We start from the raw sequence: 16,262 nt of genomic DNA on the forward strand, positions 1-16,262 counted from the left end.
GTGTTTGTTGCCACAGCAACTTGGACTCCTTCAGTGATCTGTAACACATCAGCACACTTTGGATTCAGCAATGGTATTTTAGCAGCAAGTGTTCGACTTTGATAATAACTCCATTCCATGGTTGATAAGCTGTTGATAGGTAATGACACAGCTAAGGTATAGCTAGTTCAGTGAAATTCTGGAAGGTTGCATGCTGAGGAAACTGTGCCTATACCGATCAGAAGGGTTGTAAAGTGGGGATTAGGGGAAGAGGAGAATGTTATCCAGATTTTAAGTGGTTGGGAATAAAAGGGAGAATATTAGCCAGGTGGAAAGATAAATTAAATTATTTTATTTCCCCCCCCAACCACTCTTGTAGTTTTCCCATCATTGAGGTTTGACTAATTGTCTTGTTGTTGCCAGGTGTACCCCTCTCTGCTATTTTGAACAACTTTTGCAATCTTTCAGTCCTCTGGTACCATTGCTATATTACAGGAGGATTAATCTCCACCTTAGCTTCCCTAATCAACCTAGGATGCATCCCATCCAAATAAGATGACTGTGACTAGACAATGGAAAGTACATGTTACAGAAACAGCTGGATCAGGTCAAAGCTCTACAGTCTTGCCACATCCACATTGAATGGTGGTGGATGATTAACCAACGAACAGGAGGAAAGACTCCAAACCTCAACAATAGAGACCAGCACCCAAGTCCAAAGACAAGGCTAAAGCATTTGCAATGATCTTCAGCCAGAACTACAAAATGGATGTCCATCTCAGCCTCTTTCTGGGATCCAAACATTATAGATGCCAGTCTTCAGCCAATTTAATGCACTTTTCATGATAGTAAGAAATAGCAGATGCAACAAAGGTTATAGGCCCTGACATCAAGCCAGCTGTGGTGCTGAAAACATGTACTCCAGAACTAGCTGCACCTCTATCCACATTGTTCCCATGAAAGTACTGTCTACCTAACAGAGTGGAAAACTGCCCTGGTATGTCCTATACACAGAGCAGAACAAATCCAAACTGGTCAACTACTGCCCATCTGTCTACTCTCAATCAGCAGCAAAATTATGTAAGGTGTTATGATCAGTGTTAGCAAGCAGTGCTTACAAATATCCTGCTCAGTTTGGATTTCACCAGCTCCACTCAGAACAAGAAGTTATCACAGCCCTGACTAAACATGATTTTTGTTTTAAAAGCAGAATTCCAGAGGCGAGATGAAAGTCACTGCCTTTGACATCAATGTAGCATTTTGTCTGAATCATAAACTAAGAAGCCAGAGTAAAATTGAGAATCAGGAAAAACTCTCCAGTGGCTCAAAGAAAAATAGCTGTGACTGTTAAAGTTCAATTACCTTAGTCCCAGGACATTGCTGCAGGAATTCCTAAGGGCAATGCCCTGGACAAAAACGTCACAGATGCTTTATCATGACCTTCCCTCCATTTGTATGGTGAAAAGTGGGAGTATTTGCTAATAGCTGCATAAATGTTCCATTCACAATATTTCAGATGAAATACCCATTCCCACATGCAGCAAGACTTAGGCCCAGACCCATACTGAGGCTGTCAAGTAACATTCATGTCATAATTTCTAGGTTATGACCATCTCCAATAAAACTCTCAACACCTTCCCTTTGACATTCAAATCATCAAATCTCATACTGTCAACAGTCAAAGGTCTATCATTGACCAGAAACTTAACTGGACCAGCCACATAAAGACTGAGGCTTCAAGAATAGGCCAGAGGCTGGGAACTCTCCAGATCTGAATCATTCTGACCCCTCAAGGCCTTTACACAAGCTATATGACATAAGTCAGCAATGTGTTGAGATATTCTCCACTTGCCAGGTGCTCTTCTTCCACCACTGATTCATAATGGCGAGTGCAGCAAAATGAACTAGAGCAACTTGCCAGGACTTTGACAGCATCTCTCAAACCCTCGACCTCTACCACCTAGAAAGGAAAAGCAGCAGGCGCATGCTATACCGGCACCCTCAAGTTCCACCCCCAAGTGACACAACATCCTCTGGCTTGGAAACAGTGTTCCTTTACTGTCACAAGGTCAAAAACCTGGATCACCCGACCAAACAGCAGGTGAGTGTGCCTAGACATCACAGATCAAGGTAGTTCAAGGCAGCAGCTCACCGCTACCTTCTCGAGGACAATTAGGAATAGATAATAAATGTTGGCCTTGGTGCCTCCCACAATAAATATTTTTAAATGAGAGCATATCCTATGTTGGCCCTGTCTGTATGCATGATATTTGCAACACTTAACCATTCCAGTGTTATCCTGGCTGGCCTTCTTACTGTGTTTACCCCAGTCCAACGCCGGCATCTCCACATCATGGCCTCTCATCCACAGCTGTCAACGAACTTGAGCTCATCCAGATATATCCCTGTTCCTTACGTTCTACCACGGGTGAATTCAAGCCTAAAATAGACAGGATTTTTTGGTGTCTCAGAGAACCAAGGGTTTTGGGGATCTGGCAACAAAGTAGAGTTGAGGTAGGTGATCAGTCATGACCATACAGAATGGCAGTGTAGGCTCAAGAAGCTGTCTGGTTTCATCCTGCTCCTATTTCTTATGTTCGTGAAACGCCACTGCATGAATCCTAACTCACAGCCAGCCCTGTTCACCCTTCATCCCGGTGTTCACCAGGCAACGTTGGCACATAATAAGCCAACACAATTTTTAAACTTTCATCCTCATGTTGAAATACCTCCATGGTCTCACCCCTTCCCCGCCTGAACTCAGGGGAAAGCGCCATGCACTCTACAAATGTCAGCATTGAATGGGCACCGTGTGTCCTCCGAAAGCACTCACTCCAATCGTGCGCTTTGTTTAAACTCTATAACCTGCCTGAAAATGGATAAATCAGGTTACACATGGCAAGAGTGCATTGAATTCACTCGACAGCGGGTATGATCGAATTACACATTCTGTACAAACTATAGGGGGCCGCCCTCCAAAAGGATCAGAAATCTGGTCTATCCCAGTTGCGTTGCAAATAGACACAAGCCCGGTGCCACTCTCCCTCTCCTCATTTCACACTCTAGGTTTCTCGTGCCCCCCCCCCGGTGTCAGTTGGTTCTCTCGCTCGCGCTGCCCTGGTATCAGTTGGCTGTCGCGCTGCCCTGGTGTCGGTTGGTTCTCTCGCTCGCGCTGCCCTGGTGTCGGTTGGTTCTCTCGCTCGCGCTGCCCTGGTGTCGGTTGGTTCTCTCGCTCGCGCTGCCCTGGTGTCGGTTGGTTCTCTCGCTCGCGCTGCCCTGGTGTCGGTTGGTTCTCTCGCTCGCGCTGCCCTGGTGTCAGTTGGCTCTCGCGCTGCCCTGGTGTCGGTTGGTTCTCTCGCACCGCTTGACCTCGGTAACAATGAATTCCCTGTTTCGGACAATTCTCGTCCACCTGATTTAGTGGTCAATGCAGTTTTACGCTGGTGAGTATTGTTTAACGGGTATAGTCGGCAGTTTACATTACCTACCCGATGACGAGGCCTTTATTTCTCCGGGTACTCCGCTCCCACCTCCAAGCACTCACTGCTCCATATCCTCATCTCTCTTTGCTTTGACTCGGTTGCTCCTCAGCGTCAGACATCGCCTGAGCAGCTCCTAGCCAATAAGAATGCGTCATCAACGCCACGAGGTACATCACTTCCGCCAAGCTGCTGGAGGGACCGGAAGTGATCTGGGAGCTGAAGTGTTAGCTGTTTAGTAAACATCGCAATGGTTTCTGCTGGCCCATGGCACAGCAGCTAGTAGGTTCACTACTGTTGCTTCACATGGCTGAAAAAATCTATCTTTTTGTTTGCTTTAAAGTGAAACGAAGAGGGAAATAGCCCCAATCCAGAAAAAATAGTAAAAACTGCTCTCAGTGGTTTCAGAGAAGTTGACAACTCATGAATAGCCTTTGATGTCAAGTAGTTGCAAGGGTTTTGTATTATAAATGGTGAATAAGAAAACTTGCATTTATGTGGCACTTTTTATAACCACTGGACATCTCAACGTGTTCCACAGCCAATTAGATATTTTCTGAAATATAGTCAGTGTAGGAAATGAGTTAGTCAATTTGTGCTCACCAAGCTTCCACAAACAGCAATGTGATAACAACCAGAAAATCTGTTTTGGTGATGTTGTTTAGGAGATAAATATTGGCCAGAATACCAGGAATAATATTCCTGTTTGGCACTTCATAATAGTGCCATGGAATCTTTTACATTCATCCTAGCAAGCAGATGGGGCCTTGGTATAATGCTTCATGTGAAAGGCAGCACCTACAACAGAGCAATACTCTGTCAGTACTGCACAATGTATAGACTATCCCTCTGAATTCCCCAAAATGCTCCTTTGTTCTGGACCTGCATCTACTTTAGTTTCAGTTGTCTCTCGTCATGCCTTCTCCCAGTTCATCATATTCACAAAACCCACTCCCTATTTGCATAACTCCATTCCCACTAAACTGCTGACCAACCAACATCTCTTTCTACTGCCAATGCAGACCAACATAAAAAATGGTACCAGCTCCTCAGGTATTGTTCTCTTCCCTTTCAAAACAACTGGCATTATCTCCTTTTCCCAAGAACCCACTATCATGCAAACATAGAAATTTACTGGAGGAGACCATTCAGCCTATCTTGTCTGTTCTGGTCAAAAAAGAGGTATCCAGAAGAATCCTACTTTTCTAGGTATTAGACTGTAGCTCAGTTGTTTATACTACTTCCAATGCATATAAAAGTATTTTTAAATTCAGTGAGGGTTCCAGACTATACCATCCTCTTGGTAAAACCATTTCTGCTCAACTTTCCTCTAATCCTTACGTCAGTTATTTTTAACCTAAGCCCCTGGACCTCTGCTAATGGAAAGAGGTCCTTCAAATCCACTCCATCTATCCCCTCATGATTTTATACACCTAAATTATATATTCCCCTCAGTCTCCTCTGTTCCAAATAAAAACAACCTGTGTTCCATCTACAAGGGCGATTGCAGAAACTCGCTAATCCTCATTCAAACAACACCTTCCAAACCTACAACACCTACCACTGAGAAGGAAAGTAGGTGCATGGCAATAACACCACCTGCAAGTTCCTGTCCCACGAAAGAATATAAAAACGTTTAGGTTGTCCTCCAGCTCTAAACTCCCCAACCTGCTGAAGTAACTTCTTTATTTACCCTATCTGATACCTTCACCCCATAACTTTTAAATTCCCTAGTTTGTGCAATCTTTCCACATAGAATTCATAGAATCCCTACAGTGCAGAAGGAGGCCATTCGGCCCATCGAGTCTGCAATGACCACAATCCCACTCAGGCCCTTTTTCTGTGACCCCTCATATTTACCCTGCTAATCCCCCTGACATTAGGGTTAATTTAGCATGGCCAATCAACCTAACCCGCACATCTTTGGACTGTGGGAGGAACACAGTAAGAGTTTTAACAACACCAGGTTAAAGTCCAACAGGTTTATTTGGCAGCAAATGCCATTAGCTTTCGGAGCGCTGCTCCTTCGTCAGATGGAGTGGATATCTGCTCTCAAACAGGGCATACAGAGACACAAAATCAAGTTACAGAATACTGATTAGAATGCGAATCTCTACAGCCAACCAGGTCTTAAAGATACAGACAATGTGAGTGGAAGGAGCATTAAGCACAGGTTAAAGAGATGTGTACTGTCTCCAGACAGGACAGTCAGTGAGATTCTGCAAGTCCAGGAGGCAAGCTGTGGGGGTTACTGATAGTGTGACATAAATTCAAGATCCCGGTTTAGGCCGTCCTCATGTGTGCGGAACTTGGCTATCAGTTTCTGCTCAGTGACTCTGCGCTGTCGTGTGTCGTGAAGGCCACCTTGGAGAACGCTTACCTGAAGATCAGAGGCTGAATGCCCGTGACCGCTGAAGTGCTCCCCCACAGGAAGAGAACAGTCTTGCCTGGTGATTGTCGAGCGGTGTTCATTCATCCGTTGTCGTAGCGTCTGCATGGTTTCCCCAACGTACCATGCCTCGGGACATCCTTTCCTGCAGCGTATCAGGTAGACAACGTTGGCTGAGTTGCAAGAGTAGGTACCGTGTACCTGGTAGACGGTGTTCTCACATGAGATGATGGCATCCGTCTCGATGATCCGGCACATCTTGCAGAGGTTGCTGTGGCAGGGTTGTGTGGTGTCGTGGTCACTGTTCTCCTGAAGGCTGGGTAGTTTGCTTGGTCTGTTTGAGGTTGTGTGGTTGTTTGAAGGCAAGAAGTGGGGGTGTGGGGATCGCCTTGGTGAGATGTTCGTCTTCATCAATGACATGTTGAAGGCTCCAGAGGAGATGCCGTAGCTTCTTCGCTCCGGGGAAGTACTGGACGACGAAGGGTACTCTGTCCACCGTATCCCGTGTTTGTCTTCTGAGGAGGTCGGTGTGGTTTTTCGCTGTGGCGTGTCGGAACTGTCGATCGATGAGTCGAGCGCCATATCCTATTCTTATGAGGGCATCTTTCAGCGTCTGGAGGTGCCTGTTGTGATCCTCCTCATCCGAGCAGATCCTGTGAAATCTTAGAAACCCTACAGCACAGAAAGAGACCATTCGGCCCATCGTGTCTGCACTGACCACAATCCCACCCAGGCCCTACCCACTAATCCCTCTAACCTATGCATCCCAGGACACTCAGGGCAATTTTAGCATGACCAATCAACCTAATCCGCACATCTTTGGACTGTGGGAGGAAACCGGAGCACCTGGAGGAAACTCACGCAGACACGAGGAGAATGTGCAAACTTCACACAGACTGTGACCCAAGCCGGGAATTGAACCTAGGTCCCTGGAGCTGTGAAGCAGCAGTGCTAACCACTGTGCTACCGTGCTGTGTATACAGAGGGCTTGTCCGTAGGGGATGGCTGTGGGAGGAAAGCAGAGCACCCGGAAGAAATCCACGTAGACATAGGGAGAATGTGCAAACTCCACACAGATAATGACCCAAGGCTGGAATTGAACCCAGTTCCCTGGCACTGTGAGGCAGCAGTGCTAACCACTGTGCCACCGTGCCACCCTTGGAGTCCAGATATCATCCTGATAAATCTATGCTGCACTCTTTCCCAGGTCACAATATCCTTCCTAAGACAAAAGTAAAATACTGCAGATGCTGGAATTGTAAAATAAGAACAAAAACTGCTGGAAAACGTAGGTCAGGCAACATCAGTGGAGAGAAACGTTAACGTTTCGGGTCAATGACCTTTCATCTATTTGTGAAGCCTCCTCCTCCAGTAGTTTAAGTGTTCATCATCATTCATGACTGCAGGTGGCAGCACGGCAGAGCTTTGATCTGTTGGTTGTAAAGACTGCTTGGTCATCTACTGCATTCTTCTTCCGCTGTTTGACATGTAAGTAGTCCTGTGTCGAAGCTTCATCTCATTGGCACTTGGTTGATCCCTGGCTTGATGGTAATGGCATAGTGAGAGATTTGTCAGACCATATGGTTCCAGATAATGATTGAATTAAAGGAAAAAATGATAGCCCACAATGCCTCATGGATACCCAGTTTTGAGCTGCTAGATCTGTTCTGAGATCCCATTTAGAATGGTGGCAGTGACACAACATCATGGATAACACCCTCAGTGTGAAGATAGGATTTTCACAAGGACTGTGATCACTTGTACAATACTGTCATGGTCTGTGACAGATTGATTGGTGGGTGTGAGGTGAAGTAGATTTTTCACACGTTGTTTCCGTCACCAATATTGCAGGCTTAGTCTGGCAGAAATGTCCTTCAGGGCCCATCCATTTTGGTTAGTTAATGGTGCTACCAAGCCACCCTTGGTAATGTACATTAAAGTCTCTCTGCTCGGACGGAATTTCACATTGTCCCAAGCCCAGACTCGCTCCCCCGGGAATGGAACCCCACAGTTTGAACCGCCTCACGGAAATGCCCTCTGTGCCCTTCACTACTGCATGGCGGGATATCCTGTATGGGCTGCTGCTGCTGCACACCTTCCACTTCTGTACCCTCGCCCGTCGCCTGGACAATAGCCGCAACTCCAGATGGGAGAGAGCTGCGGTGCAAGATGACCCCTTTTGGTGTGCCTTGTTGCTGTCCTGAAATGGAGGTCCCCAGTGGATGTCCCTGTACAGAGGGATCCTCCCCCACTACATCGGGAACCTGGGATGGAGAGTAATGCATGCAGCAGTATCATGCAACCGAAAATCGCACCAGTTCACGGGCTCCCAAGAAACTTGCCCTTTTTGCGATCTTGTGAAGTCCATGGACCATGTCCAAGTTGCTTGTTATAGACTGCACTCCCTTTTGATTTATTATAGAAATGTTTTATTGCTGTTCAGTTTGCATTTCAACCCCACGCTCCTGATTTACGGGGGTCTGATGCGGAGGGTGGGGCGGGGAAGGTGGAGGACCTGAACCTGAACCTGGGCCTAGCCAAACGTGCTATTAACAGGTCCGGGCAGCAAGCGAGCAAGGTGGTCGTCCGACCACACTCTCTGCCTCTCTACCGTGGCTATAATCGGGGCCGGGTATCCCTAGAGAGGGAGCATACAGAGTCCGCACCATCGAGGCCTTCCGTGTTTGTTGGGCACCACAAGGACTGGGTTTATTATCAATCCCTTTAACCACATTTTAACTTAATGTTTTAAATTTCCTTTCCGCTTTGTTTTTCTTTTGGGCAGTTCCCTTTTTTGGGGGCTGCCCTGCTTGTTTTGTCTCTTAGTTTGTGTTTAATCTAATTCAATTGATTTACTCAAAAAGATGTTCTAAAACTAGCTTTTAATTAAATTTAAATCCCACCAGCTGCCTATGTCTTTAATAAACACTTTGAGTTATTAAAGTCTCAGATGAAAATTTTTAAGATAATCACTCACTCCATCTTTACCTCTTCACTTCTCCACCACTTCTCTGGGACTTCCATTGGCTTTGTGTTACCAGACTGTATGACTGACATCTTGTCCTAGATGAGCCGCAAATTAATCCAGTGAAACATTGATAGGACTAAAACCATCATTTTTGACCACTGCCATGAATTTCACGTATTACCCATTGACGCTATCCCCTTCTCTGGTCACTGCCGCAGATTGAACTAGGCTGTTTGCAACATCAGCACCTTACTTAATCATGAGCTGAGTTTGAACCCCAAATCCTCTTCAATACATTATATCCACCTCCGAAACATCACCCACCTCTTCCACTGTCTCAGGCCACCTGTTGTTGGAATATTCATCCATACCTTCATCACTGCCGAACTCAACAATTTCATCCCAAAATCCACAAATAGGACTGTCATGGTAGACCCACCTTTTCAGCTTACACTTTCCCCCTCTGAACTTATTTCTTGACTATTTTTTTCTCCCCTTGTCTAATCTCCCTTTTTTTACTTCCCTTGTCCGTGACTCTTCTGATGCCAATGTCACTTCAACAATTTCCAGTTCCCTGGCCTTAAACATCCCATGGATATCCTATCCCTCTACACCTCCATCCCCATCAGGACAGTCTTAGGGCTCCCTGTTTCTTCCTTGAATGGAGGCTCAACCAGCCCTCATCCCACCACCACCCTGCTCCACCTCGCTGAACTTGGTTTCTCATTAAACAATTTCTGGTTGAAGATTTTCCAGACTGGGATGTTCTGTGGTCTGGCACACAGTGATGTGGATTCTGGGTTTTCAGTATCGGGACATAGCAGAAGAGCCCTGGCGCTGGAATTTGTGGAACCCACTGGAACAGACAAGAAGCTGGGTAGGCAGGAAGAGTTTTGTGGGAGTCTGCGCCTCAGACTCCCGAACATGGGAAACTGTAAACAAGAAAGGTAACAAAAAGAGAAACTTGCCGATTAGCAGAAGAAGCTCGTTGATATGCTCTCTTGCATTTAATTTACATGTAATTCAACGTGATTTAATCCTGCTTCGCCGATTTACTGAAACTCAGGTCATTTTTTTCACCTTCAGTAACAACCTCAATGAAAAATGCCAACTTATATATGGCTTCTTTCATTCACTGCATGTCCTAACTCCTATGAAACAAAATATGGAGGTGGTATGGGTGCTGGTGCTGTTGACCAAGGAGCTGGGAGGATGAAGCTGACCATGGAGTTAGAAGGGTGCGGATGACAAGAAGGGTGCGGATGACAATAAGGGTGGGACACTGTGCAAAATTCAAGTCAAACAAAACTCATAACTTATCTTCTGGAGTCACAACATTATCATCTCTCTGCTAGCCAACCAACAGACTTACAGTGCCTCTCAAAATCATTGAAACACCTCCTGGTGGCCAATGGCCATAGTGGGCATGCTCACAAAAAATAGAGGGCACAGAAAAGCAAGTGGAGACTTGCTGAGTCTCTCGTGGGTTTCCGTCATACAGGACAGTTGGTCACCCTGCCTTTGGACCCCAGGAGACTGAGTCACAGGGCACTGGATTGATCCTGGAGACATTTTCTCTGTATGAAAACTTGTTGAGTTGACACTCTTCAGGGGACACTCAGCAGGAAATTCAGAACCCAGAAGTATTGGAGCCAAGATTTAAAGGGGCAGCGTAAAACTGTGGTGCAGAAGGAATGTTTTTTAAAGTGACATCACTTAAGTCCCTATGTGCAGAACACTTAGGTGGTTGCCTACAAGGAAAGGGAGAGATAGTGGCACTATGGAAATCATCCACTCTGTCCTATTTCATCCCCGAGTGCTAGAGTGGATGTGTTGGCTGGACTGTGACATCTGAGACATCAGTTAAATCTGATGATGCCATTGAATGATCTTGTAGGACAACAGAGGATTTTTTTCCCTGGACTTTGAAATGTCTTTTTGTGCTGGAGCAACAGAAATTCAGATGCTGTAGATTTATATAGTAGAACTTTCACAAAAAAGGTAAAGGCAAAAATACTGTGGATGCTGGAATCTGAAACAAAAACAGAAAATGCTGGTAAATCTCAGTCGGACTGACAGCATCTGTGGAGAGAGAATAGAGCCAAAGTTTCAAGTCAGGATGACCCATCACCACTGTTAGGAAGGGAGTTCCAAGATTTTGTCCAAGTGACAGTGAAGGAATGGAGATGTAAATCCAAGTCAGGATGGCAAGTGACTTGAAGGGGAATTTGCAGGTGTTTGTGTTCCCATGCATCTACTGCCCTTGTCCTTCAAGTTAGTAGAGGCTGTGGCTTTAGAAGGTGCTATCGAAGGAGCCTTGGTGAATGACTACAGTGCATCTTGTACATAGCACATACTGCTACCACTGTAAATGAGTGGTGGAGGGAGTGAGTGAATTTTTAAATTGATGGGTGGGTTGCTGATCAAGCAAGCTGCTTTGTCCTGGAAGATGTAGAGCTTCTTGAGTGTTGTTCAAGTCACACTTATCCAGGCAAGTGCAGAGTATTCCATCACACACCTGATTTTTGCCTTATAGATGGTGGACGGGTTTTGGGGAGTCAGGGGATGAGTTACTCACCTCAATTCTCAGTCTCTTACCTGGTCTTGTAACCACAGTATTTATCATATCACAAATATCATAAAACCAGGAGCAGGAGTAGGAAATTTAATCCCTCGAGCCTGCTCCGCCATTTAATATGATCATGGCTGATCTCATTTCGGCCTCAACTCCACTTTCCTGCCCATTCACTAGAGCCCGACAAACCCTTACTAATTAAAAATCTGTCCATCTCTTCCTTAAAATTACGCAAAGTCCCAGATCCACCACACTCTGGGGTAGTGAATACAAACTCTCGACTCTTTGAGAGAAGTAATTGATCCTCATCTCTGTTTTAAATCTGCCACTCATCCTAAAACTGTGACCTCTTGTTTTAGATTCCTCTAAAAGAGGAAACATCCTCTCCATGTCTACTTTGACAATCCCTCTTATCATCCTGTACATCTCAATTAGATCTCCTCTCACTCTTCTAAACTCCAGGCAGTATTGGCCTAAATTGCCCAATCTCTCTTTGTAAGACAAACCCCTTATCTCTAGAATCAATCGAGTGAACCTCCTCTGAACTGCCTCTAATGCCATTACATCCCTCCTCAAGTAAGGGGACCAAAACTGGACACATTGCAATAGTCTAAGTGCGGTCTCACTAATGCTTTGTACAGTAATAGTAATGCTTCACTACTTGTATATTCTGTTCCTTTAGCAATAAATGCCAAGATTTTATTTGCCTTCATTATTACCTGTTGTACCTGCAAACTAGTCTTCTGTGATTCATGCAAGGACACCCAGATCCCTCTGCACTGAAGCACTCCGAAATTTCTCTCCATTTGGATAATAATTTACCTTTGTATTTTTCCTGCCAGAATGGACAACCTCACACTTATCCATGTTAAACTCCGTCTGCCAAATTTTGCTCCATTGATTTAACCTATCGATATCCATTTGTAAATTTCTTATTTCATGACCACAACTTATTATCCTACCTATCTTAATGTCATCTGCAAATTGGCTATGGTACCTACTATCCCTGCATCCAAGTCATTAATATAGATTGTGAAAAGTGTGGGTCCCAAGGACCGAACCCTATGGCACCCCACACCTTGCTAACCCAGAAAAGACCCATTTATCCCGACTCTCTGCTTTCTTTTGATTAGCCAATTCCCTATCCAAGCTAACAAATTACCCCTAATCCCATATGAATTTACCTTGTTTATTAGCCTTTTGTGTGGCACATTATCAAATGCCTTCTGGAAGTCCAGATAGACTACATCTACAGGATCACTATTATCCACCTTGCTTGTTATATCTTCGAAGAACTCAAGCAAATTAGTCAAGCATGACCCTTTGTAAAAGGCTAAATCATGACTCTGAATCATGGAATAGAATCCCTACAGTGCAGAAGGAGGCCATTCGGTCCATCGAGCCTGCACCGGCAACAATCTGACCCAGGCCCTATCCCCGTAACCCATGTATTATCCTGCTAGTATCTCTGACACTAAGGGGTAATTTAGCATGGCCAATCAACCTAACCTGCACATCTTTGGACTGTGGGAGGAAACCAGAGCACCCGGAGGAAACCCATACAGACACAGGGAGAATGTGCAAACTCCACACAGTCACCCAAGTCCAGAATTGAACCCAGGTCCCTGGTGCTGTGAGGTAGCAGTGCTAACCACAGTGCCACCATGCCGCCCTAATGGATTGCATTTTGACTTTCTAAATGTCCTGTTGTTATCTCCTTTATAATAGATTCTAACAATTTCCCAGTGACAGATGTTAAACTAATTGGCCCACAGTTTCCCGCATTTTGCCTCCCTCCCTTTTTGAATAAGGGCATTATATTAGCATTTTTCCAATCCATTGGAACCATTCCTCAATCCAGAGAATTTTAGAATATTGTAACGAATGAATCCACTATCTCCAACACTACCTCTTTTAAGACCCTAGGATATAAGCCATCCGACCTGGGGACTTGCCTGCCCTCAATCCCAATAGTTTGCTCAGTGCTTCTTATCTGTTAATGATGATAGTTCCAAGTTCCTCCCTTTCTATAACCTCTGCATTTTCGGTTACTATTGAGATGGTACTAATGTCCTCTGCCGTGAAAACTGAAGCAAAATATTGATTTAGCGTCTCAGCCATTTCTGCGGTCCCCACTATTAATTCCCCAGCTTCATCTTCCAAGGGACCAACATTCACTTTAGCTACTCTCTTCCTCTTTAGAAAATTATAGAAGCTTTTGCTGTCCATTTTTACATTTTGTGCTAGTTTTCTTTCATAATTTGTCTTCTTTTTATTACTTTTTGAGTGACCCTTTGTTGATCTTTAAAAGCTTCCCAATCTTCCAGTGTGTCTTTGCAATATGGTATGTCTTCGTTTTGTTTTTATGTTATTCTTAACTTTTTTGCTTTGCCATGGAAGCTTTCCCCCTCTTACCACCTTTCCCCATCTTACCCCGTCTTACCACCTTTCCCCCTCTCTGGAATATATGGCTGCTCCAGTTCAGTTTCTGGTCAATGGTAACATTCGGGATGTTAATAGTGGGGAATTCATCGATGGTAATGCCATTAAATGTCAAGGGAAGATGGTTAGATTGTCTTGTGTTGGCGATGGTCATTGTGAGGCACTTGTGTGGTCTGAATGGTACTTATCAGCTGAATGTTGTCCAAGTCTTGCTGCATACTATATGGATACAAACTGTTCCATTTTCTGTGGAATTGCAAATAGTACAGAACATTGTGCAATAATGTAATACAGTAATGAGATAGTGATGTGTAACATGTAAATGACATCGACAGTCATATGTTAGAGACTCTGTTCGCACCAGTCCAATTGGGATCCAACATAGAACACCCTTCGGCCCTCGATGTTGCGCCGACCAGTGAAACCAATCTGAAGCCCATCTAACCTATTCTATTCCAATATCATCCATCTGTTTATCCAATGACCATTTAAATGCCCTTAATGTTGGCGAGTCCACTACTGCTGCAGGCAGGGCATTCCACGCCCTTACTACTCTCTGAGTGAAGAACCTACCTCTGACATCTGTCCTATGTCTATCACCCCTCAATTTAAAGTTATGTCCCCTCGTGCTAGCTAACACCACCCGAGGAAAAAGGCTCTCACTATCCACCCTATCTAATCCTCTGATCATCTTGTATGCCTCTATTAAGTCACCTCTTAACCTTCTTCTCTCTATCAAAAACAACCTCAAGTCCCTCAGCCTTTCCTCATAAGACCTTCCCGCCATACCAGGCAACATCCTAGTAAATCTCCTCTGCACCCTTTCCAATGCTTCCACATGCTTCCTATAATGCGGTGACCAGAACTGTACACAATACTCCAAGTGCGGCCGCACCAGAGTTTTGTACAGCTCCAAGTTGGAGACTAACTCAGATTTCCTGGGCTTGTTCCAGGAGTTGGAGTTTTGGGCCTCGGAGCCAAGAACATAAGAAATAGGAGCAGGAGTAGGCCATCTAGCCCCTCGAGCCTGCCCCGCCATTCAATAAGATCATGGCTGATCTGACGTGGATCAGTACCACTTACCCGCCTGATCCCCATAACCCTTAATTCCCTTACCGATCAGGAATCCATCCATCCGCGCTTTAAACATATTCAGCGAGGTAGCCTCCACCACCTCAGTGGGCAGAGAATTCCAGAGATTCACCACCCTCTGGGAGAAGAAGTTCCTCCTCAACTCTGTCTTAAACCGACCCCCCTTTATTTTGAGGCTGTGTCCTCTAGTTTTAACTTCCTTACTAAGTGGAAAGAATCTCTCCGCCTCCACCCTATCCAGCCCCCGCATTATCTTATAAGTCTCCATAAGATCCCCCCTCATCCTTCTAAACTCCAACGAGTACAAACCCAATCTCCTCAGCCTCTCCTCATAATCCAAACCCCTCATCTCCGGTATCAACCTGGTGAACCTTCTCTGCACTCCCTCCAATGCCAATATATCCTTCCTCATATAAGGGGACCAATACTGCACACAGTATTCCAGCTGCGGCCTCACCAATGCCCTGTACAGGTGCATCAAGACATCCCTGCTTTTATATTCTATCCCCTTCGCAATATAGGCCAACATCCCATTTGCCTTCTTGATCACCTGTTGTACCTGCAGACTGGGCTTTTGCGTCTCATGCACAAGGACCCCCAGGTCCCTTTGCACGGTAGCATGTTTTAATTTGTTTCCATTGAGATAGTAATCCCATTTGTTATTATTTCCTCCAAAGTGTATAACCTCGCATTTCTCAACGTTATACTCCATTTGCCATATCCTCGCCCACTCACTCAGCCTGTCCAAATCTCTCTGCAGATCTTCTCCGTCCTCCACACGATTCACTTTTCCACTTATCTTTGTGTCGTCTGCAAACTTCGTTACCCTACACTCCGTCCCCTCCTCCAGATCATCTATATAAATGGTAAATAGTTGCGGCCCGAGTACCGATCCCTGCGGCACGCCACTAGTTACCTTCCTCCAACCGGAAAAACACCCATTTATTCCGACTCTTTGCTTCCTGTCGGATAGCCAGTCCCCAATCCACTTTAACACACTACCCCCAACTCCGTGTGCCCTAATCTTCTTCAGTAGCCTTTTATGGGGCACCTTATCAAACGCCTTTTGGAAATCCAAAAACACCGCATCCACCGGTTCTCCTCCATCAACCGCCCTAGTCACATCTTCATAAAAATCCAACATGTTCGTCAAGCACGACTTTCCCCTCATGAATCCATGCTGCGTCTGATTGAGCGAACCATTTCTATCCAGATGCCCTGCTATCTCCTCTTTAATAATGGATTCCAGCATTTTCCCTACTACAGACGTTTTTATATACTCCATTCACAGCCAAGCTGGGGACTCACTTAGATTTCCATGACTTGTACCAGGAGTCA

The 16,262-nt window shown here is 45.2% G+C and overlaps 1 protein-coding gene across 2 annotated transcripts in view; it reads right to left on the minus strand.

The window, feature by feature from the left end:
• Positions 1–3,600, minus strand: part of LOC144498640 (adiponectin receptor protein 2-like) — a 75,478-nt gene extending 71,878 nt beyond the window's left edge. The window contains exon 1 of one of the 2 annotated variants that reach the window (XM_078220066.1): positions 3,468–3,600. The gene's annotated coding sequence lies outside the window, so the exon portion shown is untranslated. Of the gene's footprint in view, positions 1–3,463 lie in introns of both variants that reach the window. The other variant, XM_078220067.1, reaches the window with a different exon arrangement.
• Positions 3,601–16,262: the final 12,662 nt, after the last annotated feature.

The sequence above is a fragment of the Mustelus asterias genome, chromosome 9, assembly GCF_964213995.1.
Source record: "Mustelus asterias chromosome 9, sMusAst1.hap1.1, whole genome shotgun sequence".
Classification (NCBI taxonomy): domain Eukaryota; kingdom Metazoa; phylum Chordata; class Chondrichthyes; order Carcharhiniformes; family Triakidae; genus Mustelus; species Mustelus asterias.